The sequence below is a fragment of the Hesperophylax consimilis genome, chromosome 27 (genome assembly GCF_061612785.1).
Source record: "Hesperophylax consimilis isolate HC1 chromosome 27, BYU_Hcon_1.0, whole genome shotgun sequence".
In the NCBI taxonomy this organism is placed as follows: Eukaryota; Metazoa; Arthropoda; class Insecta; order Trichoptera; family Limnephilidae; genus Hesperophylax; species Hesperophylax consimilis.
In genome coordinates this window covers 11,621,702-11,636,873 of record NC_142862.1, presented here as the reverse complement: position 1 = coordinate 11,636,873, position 15,172 = coordinate 11,621,702, and the positions used below count along the sequence as shown (strand labels likewise).

Here is a 15,172-nt window from a genome sequence, read left to right as displayed (position 1 = left end):
GTCGGGCTCATCTTCTAAATCTTCTCCTAGGTTTAGCTCTTCGTCGTCAGAAACCAACAAAGCAGCTGCAATTTCACCCCCCCCCCCCCCCCCGCTAATTATCGAGAGTAGATTGGCTAGAGCGATTTTTGCAACAGTGCAATATTGTTAAAATTGATGATATTTTAAACACCAGTGGGGTACTCTAGTACTCCAGGTAGGGTTTAAGAGTTAAATACATTTGTAAATTATAATTACATAAACAGTAGTATATCTACTAGACTAGTAGTAACGTGCCTTGTGTTTTAAAGGCAGCTTTTTTTATGCTAAAAATTTCGATATTTGAATTTATATTGCACAACAAGCTATATAAGCAACGCATTACGATATCTGGACTAATTACAATAATTTTCTATGGAAATGTACGGAAATTTCAATAGAAAATATATGGATTGTAATTATTCCAGATATCATAATGCATCGCATATGTAGCGTAAGTCGACCCAGTGTGATCCCACCGCGCGCCTTCTTCATACAAAACTTCAATTAGGATTTGAGTCCAAAATACTACCAAAATACGACCAAACCGAATAATTGTTTTTTTAATTAAACGGATTAGCAAATATCTAGTACGGATATCTGCTGTTTTATTTATTTATGTTTTAAATTAGAAAATATAGGCCATTAAAGTATTTAATTTTCTAAAATATGACAACTGTGACATTTCTTTGTGAGTTAATGACAGTTATTTCCAACTTACTATGTTAATATATAATGAAATATAAATTAAAAAGCGTTTTTTGTGTCGAAATTTAAAATATATATACGACAAATTTATGTTCCAATTAAATTTAAATCCAACAAAATAGTTTCTTATACATATATTTTTTTAATTTTATATTTGTAAATAAAAAAAGCAAGATTACTTTTTTTAGTAATTACCATTAAAGCACAGATATTTGCCACACCAGGAAAAATATTCCCTCATGTTAGAGAGAGCTCCGAAGAAATTCCTTAGATTTCCCTACATGGGGTAGTGTATGGCTACTATTCGTGGTTCTACCCCATTGAATTTCTCTTGGTTATGCTCGGAATGAACCACTACAGGTCAGAAGGGATGTACACATTGCTACACATTTCTTCAGACTGATGTGGATGGTTTGAAAACTCGTCTATCATGGAGTGGATTCATTATCGGGTGTACGATGGTATCTCCTTCACCGACAGCATAGACTGTTCTATCTCCCAGTCTGCAGGACTTAAGGCCCCGTAGTAAGCGTTCAAAGATGGTTTGAAAAGGAGATATGTAAATACGAATGTTAGAGGGAGCGCGCTTGTATTAAAAACGATAATTATTAAGACGACGTAGCTCAGTGGTCCAGAGCAACTGACTGGACATCAGAAGGTGCGGGTTCATTTCCCGTCGGCGGCATTTATTTTTACTCGGGAGATATTTTCAATTTTTATGGATATTTCAGGCGAATAATTATTGCTTATCATAATTAGTAATCCTTTGTGCTATGCCTAAAAAAACTTGTCTTACCAATAAAGATTAGTTTATCATTATAAAAAAAAAACTAAAAAAAACGTTTTTCTAATAATTTTCGGAGCTTTCTAATAATTTGCGATTTGTTTATATCGAGGTTATTTCATATAATTAACGTTTCGGCATAACAGATGTATAGATATTATCTTCAAAACTAACTTTTTTTGGAACATAAAAACTTGAAGAGTTAACTAGAAACTTGTTATAAATCGATAGAAATTTGGTATGCGGGGGCTTAAGGCCGCGGCCCTAAGTTTGCAGGCTCTGGCTTCTTTATAGTCACCCAGTACTTAACTGCTGTGTGCTTCAAAGTGTCCGGGAACAAAAAGTGTAATCTAATCGGTATGTCGGACGTGAACTCCGGGTAAGGCTAAATCCACCGCTGCCATTCATTGACAAAAAGGATTCTGAAACTATTAAATCGTATACATAACCAGAGAAAAGGGGAAAACAAAATTACAACAGACCTTCGGCATTTTCATTTTCCTCACATTATTTTTGTTTTTATAAAATAAATTACATAATTTTTTTATGTATGTGAATACCGTACAAGAGTCCCAACTGCTCCCAACCATCTGGAGCCAGTGAGACTATGGCATCCCCAATTGGAGTATGTTGTGAGGCTGAAGATAGTGGGGAGAGGAAAGACATGCCGAAGAGGAAGGTGGGAGAGTACCTGGCTATTCAGATCTGGTCACCAAACATTTCAATTTCCATTTCAAATAAAGTTTAAATTCTGAATGGTGGTCTTACACCACGGCGATACTGAGAGTATCTTCCACTTTGGAACGTGCCGCAAGACCACTATGTATTATTTTAAATGTATAAATTGTGAAATAACACATATTTTAAAGCTTAATGCTAAATCACTATTTTGATTAATCTTGAATTGGTGTTTATTATGAATACCAAAAATGCTTTAGATAAATTGAAGGTATTCCTATCGTTTCGCTTGTACATAGAAGACAAATAAAAAAATAAATTACTCAATAAAAAATATAAATGTACCTACACAACTTAAAAAAAAAAATTAAATAGAAATGTATGAACGCATAAATAAAACAACTTTAAAAAATACAGTTTTATAGCTAAGATTATCTGTGACAGTTTAAATTGATTAAATTTTTTGCTCTCTTATGAAATTATTTACAAAATAAATAATAACCAGTTTTGTGCTTCAAATCGAACGTTTCTAGACTCCATTTGTCAAGCGATTTTAATGCCTATTACCTACAACATAAGGTATCCAAAGAATATACACATTTTTGGCTTGTAGCTTCATCGTAAATAAAATTTACTTGCCCACGCCGGGATTTGAATCCGCGACCTTCGGCTTGCTAATCGAGAGCCTTACCCCTCGACCACGGAGTTAGGCAAAATACTAATATTAAAACATCGACGCCCCTAACGAACCATTTCGGATATGAAAATTGGTATCTTTGCATAAGAGATGTTAAAAGTTTCGTGTCCACATTGTTGCTGTTTTTGGAACAACAAAATTATATTATTTTGGTATATGCAATTTTTTAAATTCAACTCAACCGGCCATATGATTTAAGATTTTCACGGCCAAAAGTATTTTTGTTATTTGTTTTTGGGGTGTTATGCCGTGTTGCGCTAACTCCTTCTATAGCCAACGTTTCGGACAGCATTGCAGTGTCCATCATCAGGGCAGATGTGTTATTTATAAATAAAGAAACTAAGATTAGATTGTTTCAATCTCAGTCATATTAAAGGCCCCGTAGCAAGCGTTAAAAAGAAGATGGTTTGAAAGGAAGATATGTAAGTACGAATATTAGAGGGAGCGAACTATTTAAAATATTTAAAAAAACGATTATTAAACGCAATGTTCGTTACAATCAAAGAGGGCGGTAATTTAATTATTGTATTAAAATACGTTTTCGAAAATTATGCTTTACAATATTTATTTATTTATTGCATCTCACTATACATAAATAACGTTTTTTCTCAGAAAAATCAACCTCACTAGGACTAAGGACGGGTTGTTTCGGAAAATTTTAACAATTCATTAAACTTCAACATTCATTTTCGAGTTCGGTAAAAGTCCTATTCAAGTTCTGTTATTATATCATTATGGGCTAGTTGCTTGACAGAAGTGAAATAAAAACACTTGAAAAAAACTTTCGCAAAAATTGAAAATGAACGTTGAAATTTGATGAATTGTTCAAATTCTCCGAAACAACCCGTCCTAAGTCTGTAATGAGGTTAACAATTTACATTTGAGTGAAGCAAACATAGACTAATCACAAATATAAAGTAATACTACATAGAAACACAAAATATTTCACAAAGAAAGAAAAATATTTATTAGATGAGTTACCGGATGGGTGTAATTTGACAGTATATTGTTACAATATTTGAACCATAACTAATTATTAATCATTATTACCAAGAATAAACAAAGTAGTAAGTAATAAAGACAACTAGGGTGATATTCAGTTTTTAAGCAAATGGGACTTATATAAAATCTTATTATTTAAGAAAGGACAAGGATGAAAAAATATTAAGACAATCGTCTGTCAATAAAAACATTTTAACTAACTTTTTAACCCTAGAAGCCTTATCTACGCCTGCGAGGCGTACACAAAATCTTAAATTCTATTTCTCTTTCCAATGGTGCTGCCACACGCAAAGCTCACATCAACAGATAATATAAAGCACAATAGCGCTCGCCATACAATCCCATACAGACCCGACACACGTAAAAAGATAACGCGCTATAAGTGTGGTTCTGAACTTCGCTAACCGAATTTATTTTACGTAACCGCTCCCGACGCGATATTTGAAAAGTTATGCGTCCCCCTCTCCGCCGTAAAAAGGAGAGGGGGTCATTTTAATTGCGGAGCTACCGACTAAGTTCCGTGTTCCCTTTGACAGCCATGACATAAACAGCCTAATAATGCATTTCTTATTTATTATGTTAGCTCATATCGTCATGTGTGCTAGTAAATTTAGAAACATAAAAAAAAACTTTATTTGGCAAACATACTTAACATATATTTAAAATATAAATATAATCAATATTTGAATTTGAAGTAAACAAATTTTCGCCCTTTCAAAATTAATAATATATTTAACTCAGTATGTTTATATGGTAATATCATTCGGTTTTTTGATAAAGTTGGACGGCCTGATACCTACATAGAGAAGCTTCTAGTTTGTTCGTTTGTTGATTGTTTTCCTGGGTAATCTGGTTTGCTCTCGTCAGCTCTCGTGCTCTCTTCTCGTTCCCTGCCCTGGTGTTGGTCCTTGCCGCCTTTGCCTTCGACATTTTTGGAAATCGACTTGAGCTTATTTTACAATAATTTATTATATGTCGCTTTCGTCGATCGGCGTGCGAACTGCGAATTTCCTGATTCCACGGAGAGGTTATGTCAGGTTATGTGAAAATGCGCTATTTACGCGCAGATTGTTTAAAATCTAAAAAGTTTATAAATAGCATTTATAATTATATAGTTGGCGGCATCATCATCTGAGGATGAGCTGTCCAACAGATCCAGCATTAGGCGACAAGTATCATCCATTTCGAAAACGTGCTCAAGCTGTCAGTGAGTAAAGTTGTCACTTTGACAGATGAAATTATGTTCCTCGGCCGCTCTCGAATTCAACTGACCCCCTCTCCTACCATAGGAAGAAATATTTGATAGCGTCGTGTGTCGGTAGAAAAGATGATGCGCTGTACATTAACTTTTGATGTGAGCTTTGCGTGTGGCAGCAGCATAACTGTTGAAGTTAGCGCCTCGTGCTCTTTAACAGGTTCGCTGCCGCCTATGCACAATATAACTGATCCTAGGTGCCAAGCGGCACACAGTGGGCTGAAAATCGCCTTTCATAGACATAGAGACTTGAATTTTCAAGGGTATTTTTTTTGGCTAGAAATGGATTCTGCTGATCATTACTATGCTATAAAATGTCGTACGAAGCAATTGCGTGTACAAATGAAGGAGTTATAATTTTTTTAAGAAAAATTTGTATGGCCCTGACATTAAAAATGAGGCTATCTCTGGAATCATATGGTTGGCCGTTCTATCTTTACACACAGATAATACTACTATTTATTTGTATTTTTTGACATACTTCATATTGTGGCGCAAGGTGCGATTATTTTTTTAAAAATCCTCAAAGTTGAAAAAAATCCTTTTTAATGTTGATGATTCATTTTAATGCTTAAATGCTTTTAGGCTTGTAGTGTAAATAAAATATTGTAAACTAGACAAAGCATACTCATATGTAAAGCATTTAGGCATTAAAATGAATCTTCAACATAAAAAAGTTTTTTTTTCAACTTTGAGGATTTTTAAAAAAAAAATCACAAGTTTCGCCAAAATACAAAGTATGTCAAAAAAATACAAATAAATAGTAGTATATTTGTGTGTAAGGATATAATGGTCAACCTTATGATTCCAGAGATAGCCTCATTTTTAATGTCAGTTCCATACAAATTTTTCTTAAAATAATGATGACTCCTTCATTTGTACACGCAATTCCTTCATACAAAATTTTATAGCATATTAATGATCAGCAGAATCCATTTCTAGCCAAAAAAAATACACTTGAAAATTCAAGTCTCTATGTCTATGAAAGGCGATTTTCAGCCCACTGTGCACAGTGTTTTGGCTTGCAGTGTAAATAAAATATTGTAAACTAGACAAAGCATACTCATATGTAAAGCATTTAAGCATTAAAATGATTCATCAACAAAAAAAAGATTTTTTTTCAACTTTAGGATTTAAAAAAAAAAAATCGCACCTTGCGCCACAATATGAAGTATGTCAAAAAATACAAATAAATAGTAGTATTATCTGTGTGTAAAGATAGAACGGCCAACCTTATGATTCCAGAGATAGCCTCATTTTTAATGTCAGCGCCATACAAATTTTTCTTTAAAAAATTATAACTCCTTCATTTGTACACGCAATTGCTTCGTACGACATTTTATAGCATAGTAATGATCAGCAGAATCCATTTCTAGCCAAAAAAAATACCCTTGAAAATTCAAGTCTCTATGTCTATGAAAGGCGATTTTCAGCCCACTGTGCGGCACCACGGTTGAAAATCACTTAGCAGGTGCCGGCGGTTTCGTCCGTTTAGTCGCACTCTTTTTACTCTCTTCTTATTATTTTGATAAAAGAAAAATAGACAATTTTTTTTGTCTTTTGTTCAAATAATAACTAAAATACAAGTAGCAATTCAAATAAGATAACGAAAGTAATACACATCTCATGAAGAAAAAATATTTATAAAATTTGGTGGTACTCATTGACGCACTCAAGTTCATTTTCTAACTCCCTCTCAATGTCTTCAACTTGCAGAAATTTACGTAAGGGACGAGACTTTTTAGGACGAGATGGTCCAGCATCATCACTCATTATGACAATAAGAAAAATTTTACACAAAAAAATTAAAAAACACAAACTTATCGTTTACTTTTATAAATGGCCCTTTACAACAATAACCTAATTTTTTCTTGAAAACCAATTGCTACAAAATGTTGATACAATTGTCAACAACAACGCCAACTACAGAAACAATCATTCGCCGAGAGTGCCGGCAGGAAAATGATGTTTGTGCAGACATACTACTCATGGCTCCGGCCGGAGCCGCCGGCACCCAGTGCCAGACGCCGAATGGCTCCGACCGGAGTCGCCGGCAGCGAACCTGTTAACCAACCCAGTGGCCGACGGGAGCTCGCCGATGGTACCTGTATCGCTAAGATAAGTCCAACTATTTTTGAGTTTTTGAGGTATAGTACGCCTGCGAGACGTATGTTTAGGCTTTGTGTAACTTTTAACTAAGATTATGTGTTTTTACTTTGGTGAATTTTTCGTCCATTTTATGTTTATTTTGGCATTGTTTCAGATACCAACATGTCATGGTCTAATGTATTAAACAATAACGATATTTTGAAAATCTTAGACTAAGAAGATAGTCTTTCTCTGGCAGAATCAGCCTCTGAAGACGAGGACAGCCAGTTTGTGGACGACATTCAAAGAAGATGAGAATAACTATGTAAATGAAGAGGCTTTCCCTTTACAAGAACCTGCTCCCACAGAAGAAGCAGACTCAAAATTGCAGAAGCTGACCTAGCATCTGATTCTGCTCATGCTTCGCAATCTGCCAACTCAGGGCGAATTTATCGTGTTCCTGCAAATACTCTTCGCAGTAAGAATGGACGCGGGATGTTTGGTCAACTAATAAGGGTCAATCATGTCACAGAACTTCAGCTATGAGTAATGTCCGCACCTCTCGAGGACCAGCTCAAATTACAAATCAAATCTAGTGGGCACTTTCCAATCAAATAGGCGGGAAATCCACGATTAATTGAAGAATTCGAGATCTCGACCTGTTGGCAGTTCTACGTTTTGTTTTGATGGCCCTCTGACACTTCTATCGTACAAGCCAAAACCTGCAAGTATGTTTTACCGTTTATCTTCTTGTGATGAAAGTGCAATAATTAATAATTCAAGTGGCAAACTAGACATGATTCATTTCTACAACCAAACAAAAGGAAGAGTAGATTTATTTGATCAAATGTGCTCCTCAATGACGTGCAGCCGGAAAACTAATAAATGGTCAATGGGTGTATTCTATGGCATCTTAAACATTGCTTTTGTCAATTCTGCTGTAATTTATGGCCACAACATGATCAAATAAACTCTCAAATCAAAAGAGAATTTATTAAACAACCCAGCACAGATCCGGTCAAGCCTTGGATTCAGACTTGAAGCTCCGACTAAAAAATATAAGCCAAATTCTCGCAAAACCTACTGATTCAGGTAATAAAATTCAGGTAGGAGAACCAGAGCCCGAAAATCGTAAATACTGCCCTTTTTGCTGCTAAAAAAAAGAGAATGTCGAAATTAGTGTGCTGTAAGTGCAAAAAATCGATATTTTCTGAGCACAAAGTTGATGTCTCTGTAGATTGCACTAAAAATATATCTAGTAATTGAAAGCATGATTCCTTTTAATGTTTGCCCTAAGAATAAGAAATTAATCTTAAAAAAATATATGAATATTTAAAAAAAAACATATGTTCAAGTTGATTTTTAAGAAGATGATTATTTTGTTTGAATATAAGCATAATGTTTTGATTCGTTGTAATAAATACCTGTGATAGTAGTTTTCATTGATAAAACTGTGTTTTATTATTAGTTTACATACCAACCTTACCTTTCTATCGAAAAATAGGGCACAAGTTGGTATATTTTGGCCTACTGGCTGTCATTAACATGTGTACGCTTCTGAGACGTATGTTAAGGCTTTATGTACCTATAAAATAGATTAGGCTTCTAGGGTTAAAGCCCAGCTACACTACTCGCGAAGTTGATCGAAGTTGACCGAATACGATAGTGTGGGCACGAACTTCACTTCGCTTCGGGCAACTTCGCTTCGCTTCGCCCGACTTCCGATTGCTGTCGGTAAATGCGGCCGAGTCAAAAGCGGCCGCTACACTACTCGCTTCGACGCTTCGACGAAGTCCTCGACGAAGTTAGCCGAAGTTCGAAGTGCGTGCCCACACACTCGTGCAACTTCGCGAGTAACTCAGTCCAACCAGTCAGTGATTGGTTTATTTATGCCGTGACGCTTCGAGTCCTTTGACTCGGGCGCATTTACCGACAACAATCGGAAGTCGGGCGAAGCGAAGCGAAGTTGCCCGAAGCGAAGCGAAGTTCGTGCCCACAGTATCGTATTCGGTCAACTTCGATCAACTTCGCGAGTAGTGTAGCTGGGCTAAAAGGACTGGACTGAGTTACTCGCTAAGTTGCACGAGTGTGTGGTAACGCACTTCGAACTTCGGCTAACTTCGTCGACGACTTCGTCGAAGCGTCGAAGCGAGTAGTGTAGCTGACGCTTTAAATTTAACTAGGGAATTGGTAGACTTAGGACGGGTTGTTTCGGAGCATTTGAACAATTCGTCAAATTTCAACATTCATTTTCGGTTTCTGTGAAAGTCCTTTTTGTTATTATATCATTATAGGCTAGTTACTTGACAGAACTGAAATAATAACAGAACTTGAAAATAAATTTTGAAATTTGAAGAATTGTTCAATTTCTCCGAAACAACCCGTCCTTAGTATGATTTGGAAGAATATTAAACATAAGTGGTGCCTGATATAAATAGTGTTCAATCTAGAGCCAATTCTAGTTGCACGGGTTTGATGTGTTCTTTCTGCCAATTTATGTTGATGGAAAATCAATATTAATATTAAGACGAATTATTTGTTTGCGCCCTTACCCGTACCTAGGAGTACAATAACAAACCATAATATTGAAAAAAGGCGAAAAAGAAGGTACAAATAAACAAGACGATTTCATGTTTGAAGAAAAAATCTTAAACGAACCATTAAAAATCAAATTTAATAATATAACTATTAAGTTCTGCAACTATATTATTAGATTTGATTTTAATTAAATTTAAAAAAAAATGGAGTTCTACGAATTAAACACAAAAACAATAAATACAATAACAAAAACCAAAAAATACTTGCAGAACTTAATAATTATATTATCAAATTTGATTTTTATTAAATTTTATAAAAAATTAAATGGAGTTCTACGAATTAAACACAAAAACGATAAATAGATGAACCATTAAACGGCCACCCACCATTTCAAAACGGAACCAGAAAGTACAAACAAATTTACGGACAGACGGAATGCAAAACGGTCGAGTTACAACAGGACTACGCTACATTACAGATTAAAAGCGCGTATTAGTAAATATTATTTATAGAGTTTAGCAGAATTTTAGAAGTAAAAAAATTGTGTCTAAAAAGTTCATTATTCCAGTTTTATATAATATTTTGACCGTATAATTATTGCAGCAGTGTGACATACTAAAAATTCAAAATGGCACAGATTGATGATCGAATGTGAAGGAGGTTGAAACAACCCGGGCTAAGAATGACGAGTTCAGGTTTGTTTTTAACGAAAAACAAACATTTTGGGGTTGCGGGTTATAATTTTTTTTTTAATTTTCATGATGTATCTATCTTACTTTTCGATGATTACTTCAACATTTATAGAACTATTTATTTAAGTATTTGCCATTGCAACATTCTTCAAGACAATATCAACAAATTATTAATTTGGTGTAATGAAAATAGACTTTACTTAAATATCTCAAAATGTCAAATAGTTAGATTTTCTCGAATAAAAAATCCAGTGATTTTTTACTACAACATTCATAACAATGCTCTTGAGACATTAACACAAATCAAGGACTTAGGCATCACTTTTCAATCAAATCTTTCATTTGTTAACCACATGACAGAAATCTCTAATGAGGGCTTAAAAATGTTGGGATTTATAACTAGACTAACAAGAAATTTTAACAATATAAAGTATATTAAATTGTTATATTTTGTCTATGTAAGAAGTCAACTTGAGTACAATTCCCTTGTCTGGAACCCACATTATAATATACATGTACAAGCTGTTGAAAGAATACAAAACAAATTTTTACGTTTTATAAATTTTAAAATGGGCATTCTTGCAATTATGTTGAACTACAACACTCTGTTAAATTATATGAATATGCTCAAATTGCTAGACAGAAGAATTTTCACTGACTTGGAATTTCTATATAAAATTCTAAATGATTTAGTCGATAGTCCGGTATTGCTAGAATTGAAGAGCTTCCGGATTCCACAACGTAATACTAGAAGTCAGGATTTATTTCAGTGCAGAAATTCTGGGACTAACTACCATAATATGTATTCTTCTTTGCCCAGAATACTAATGGAGGGAAACAATTATACCAAGTCAGTGGATATTTTATCTTTAAACAAATGTTAAATGTTGTTAATGAAGAAATTCAGTCATGTACAAATCAATAATTTATATTTCTTAATATTCATTTGTAAAAACCCCGAAAAAGGGCGTTAATTAATAAATAAATAAATATTTTTTTCCATTTGTCGAAAAGAGTGTGACCTTACTGGGATATCCCATTGTACATGGTAATTTGTGTGAATTATAAATTGTAAAGTTTTTTTTAAATTTAATTTTAGTAAACGTTCAAAATATACAAGAGGTAATTTATAAAGTGAAATAATAGAACAAAAACATAACATTACAAGAAAAATGTATAGTAGTAAAACATAATATAAGGTTAATCTTTGTTAGGTTGCAACATTTTATCCATATTTTTCCTTCCCGTGACCTGACAATATTTGAAAAATCTCCTACTACAATCACCGTGATTGAGGACTTAGCCAGTCGAGGAATTGAACTCACGACGTTTATTTGAAGCGTTGTTGTTGATTGGTGCCCGCGTTGATTTTTATATATCACGGCAGATATTGATTTGATATTTATATCATAAATTAGCTGACTTACCCGGCGTTGCTGGGGATTATCATTAGGAGATAGACATATACCATCCCCGACTTTTCTGTAGCCTTTATTAAGATGTATAATTTCGTAGTACATTATTTCCATGTATCTCATAAGGTTTAGCCAGCGTTAGCAATGTAAGCGCCCGAAAATTTATTTTTACGAAACTGTTTTTACTTACAAAACATCGACTTTTCTCTACTTTCTATAAATATAATATGCATGTATTATATACATAAACCTTCCGGAAGAAATTTTTTAAATGATGGTGAAACCCTATCAAAATCTTTTCATACTATTTAGAGATGTAAAAAAATTAAAATGGGGTCAAAAGTGACGGAGTTTGAAAGATCCCAGCCTAAGAATGATCAGTGAAGGTTTATTTATCAGACTTGTTGTGGGTTGGTTGGTGTCTGTGTGTTTCTATCACCCTTCCTTCTGCATTATGACATTTCCCCAGGGCGCCGTGGGACCGCGGGATGCTTTGGCCGGAGAGCAGGTGGGCCCCAAACCCCCACCCACAACCCCTCAATTCACCCTTTCAATTTTATATATTCATTTACCAACGTACCTTACGACTGCTACAAAGCCTGGAAATAGATTTAGCCGTGTTTGGAGACCAGAAATTAATTTTCAGATGTGAAAAATGTATTCAAGTTCTGTTATTATTTCAGTTTGTAAAGCAACTGCCCCATAACTATAATAACAGAACTTTCAAAAAACTTGAAAATTAACTTAAGGACGGGTTGCTTCATTGAATTTGAACATTTTATAGTTAATTTTCAAGGTCTGTGAAGATTCTTTTGTTATTATATCATTGTTGACCAGTTGTTACACAAAACTGAAATAATAACAGAACTTGAATAGTACTTTCGCGGACAGAACTTGAAAATCAACATTGATATTTTATGAATTGTTCAAATTCCGTGAAATAACCCGTCCTTAGTAAGTAACACTTTCTTGAAAATGAAAAATACTATACCTACTAATACTTTAAAGAAAAATACACCTTTTTAAATATAGAATTGAAATAATTTTCTGTTATAAAAATATTATATTTTAGGTAGTTAATCGCTTGTCTGAATTTTTACAGTTAAAATACATTATGCCTACTTTATCGTTTGTCTGAGTCTATTGTAGAAGTAACAGAGTTACACAGACAGACCCACAATCCAAATTAGTAGTTTTGATTAATCGAGTATAAAATAAACGTATAAATATAAATTCCTAGTAAGACGCGAATACGAGAAACGCGATTGTCTCCAAAACTCCAAGCCCGGAGAAAATGATCTCGATGCACGGCATATTTGAAATACAAAAAATACATACTAGGGGAACAAAATGTTGCAAATTCTATAAATTGTCACATGTGTATCTTCTCTTTAGTGATTGTAACAAACAAATTAACTAACCATCACGCCGTTTATCCCAGGAGTAGGCAGAGAGGATTGGCCGCGACAGAATTCTATTGCTTACTTTACATTCGAATCTCTCATACAAAATCTACTCTTGTTATTCTGACTCTTGACACGAGACATGACCCGACTAAAACAACTTATAAATTGTGCTTATTGGAATGTAAATATTTTTGTCATTATCATTGAAGAAACGTCTGTTGACCCTAAAATGTGTAAATTCGTGTACAGTCAATAAGGGGCATGTTTGGTTGCAAAAGGAATAATACAATAATAGTAGCCGACATGTGTTTACAAATTGTCAGTTAAAATGACAAATTACCTCAACGCCCGCTACGAACACGGCCCGCCATTGCCGGCGCAAAACCGCCCTTGGGCCACATCGCCATTCGGGCGATAATGGCTTCCATAGTTGTGCCCTAGTACGGGAGTAATTTGTCTCCCGGCACTCAAGCGAGGTGACAGTTCGTAAACAAACAGAGAGGTGCTTATAAAATGGACAAATCATCACAATTCCACGATAAAAAAAGCTACAGGGGTATGAATTGTGTCCAGGTCGATTTTGACCTTTACACAATTACGTAAATATCCTTAATAGACATGTTTTGATCGTATATTAGTATATTACAAAGAGACTTACGGTAGAGTTCCCTGGTAATCCAATCATCATGGATGCTGAGATTTTTGGCAGGAGCTGTCCGGAAGTCAAAACACGCGAAAGACAGAACAAGGTTATTTGCGTTTTTAATAAAGGATTTTCCAGTTTCACTAAAAACAAGATTCGTATACACTTTTGTGGACGGACAAGAATAATTTGACGTGTTTCAGTTATGGCGATATTTCCCGCAGACCGCACGCGTTCGCCTTATCAACTCACCAAATAATATAACAAATGATTTTTCAGTATGTCTAGACCGAGTACTTTTCGACGTCTGTCAATATTCGTCAAATCTAGAAATGGCGACTCCCCTGTACGTCCTCGACGGGCGCGACTCGACCTACGTCCTGCGCGATAACAATATATAACCGCGGCCATTAAATAAATCTCCCCGAGGACGCCTGTCGGTGATAGATTCTTACGGCGATGATTTAGACACGCCCTACGGCGCAAACGATTTAGCGAATTACGAACAGTTTAGCGCCAATCTTTCATGTGTCGTTTTTTATGCATTTTTTTATCGGCGATTTTGAAGTTAATTAGCGCAATGAAGCTATGAATGCCACCCATCTTGACCCTATTATGGCAGTGTCATTATTTTAAAGATGCTCCCGCGTTTCTGCGCATGTAGGCAAGTCCTGCCCAGCACTCGATAACTGTCGCAGTTTTGAATGTTTTGTTCATTTTGTGCAATGTCCCGATGCGATATGCTGACATTGCGTTATTGCTACTTTTTAATTTACCCTTTGTATCGCGTTTTCGCAAAGAAATAATGTTGTTAATATTTTTACTTGAATTAAAAATATATCCTTGAATCAAAAGGGTTAAATTTGTGTGGAAGGCTAAATAAAATCAGATATTATTTATTATTGGTAATCGGTGAGTAATGCCATCTATCGATTATTACCTTAACTTTTATTTAGGTTTTTCCAAGGACCGTGAGTGGTTTATTTATGCATGCATGGACCTATAGCCTTTTTACGTCCATGAGGTTTTTCCTCTAATTTTCTTACTATCAATGTTTCCTTGTTCCAAATCAAAGAATAATATAAATGCATTCTTAATTTCATTTGTGATTGAGAAAATTACTTAATATCTGATCTGATCAATAAATGTGTGTTAAGTATCACAAAACACCATGCCATGTACCATGTCTTGGATATGCAAAATAATAGCATAAGTGATGTTCCTGATAAAAAAAAGTTTGTTAAAAGA

The 15,172-nt window shown here is 34.7% G+C and overlaps 1 protein-coding gene across 2 annotated transcripts in view; it reads right to left on the bottom strand.

Annotated features, from left to right (window-relative positions):
• Positions 1–14,238, bottom strand: part of LOC149410582 (homeobox protein PKNOX1-like) — a 95,515-nt gene extending 81,277 nt beyond the window's left edge. For both annotated transcript variants that reach the window (XM_089648462.1, XM_089648463.1), the window contains exon 1: positions 13,940–14,238. The gene's annotated coding sequence lies outside the window, so the exon portion shown is untranslated. The remainder of the gene's footprint in view (positions 1–13,939) is intronic.
• Between the last annotated feature and the right edge of the window lie 934 nt (positions 14,239–15,172).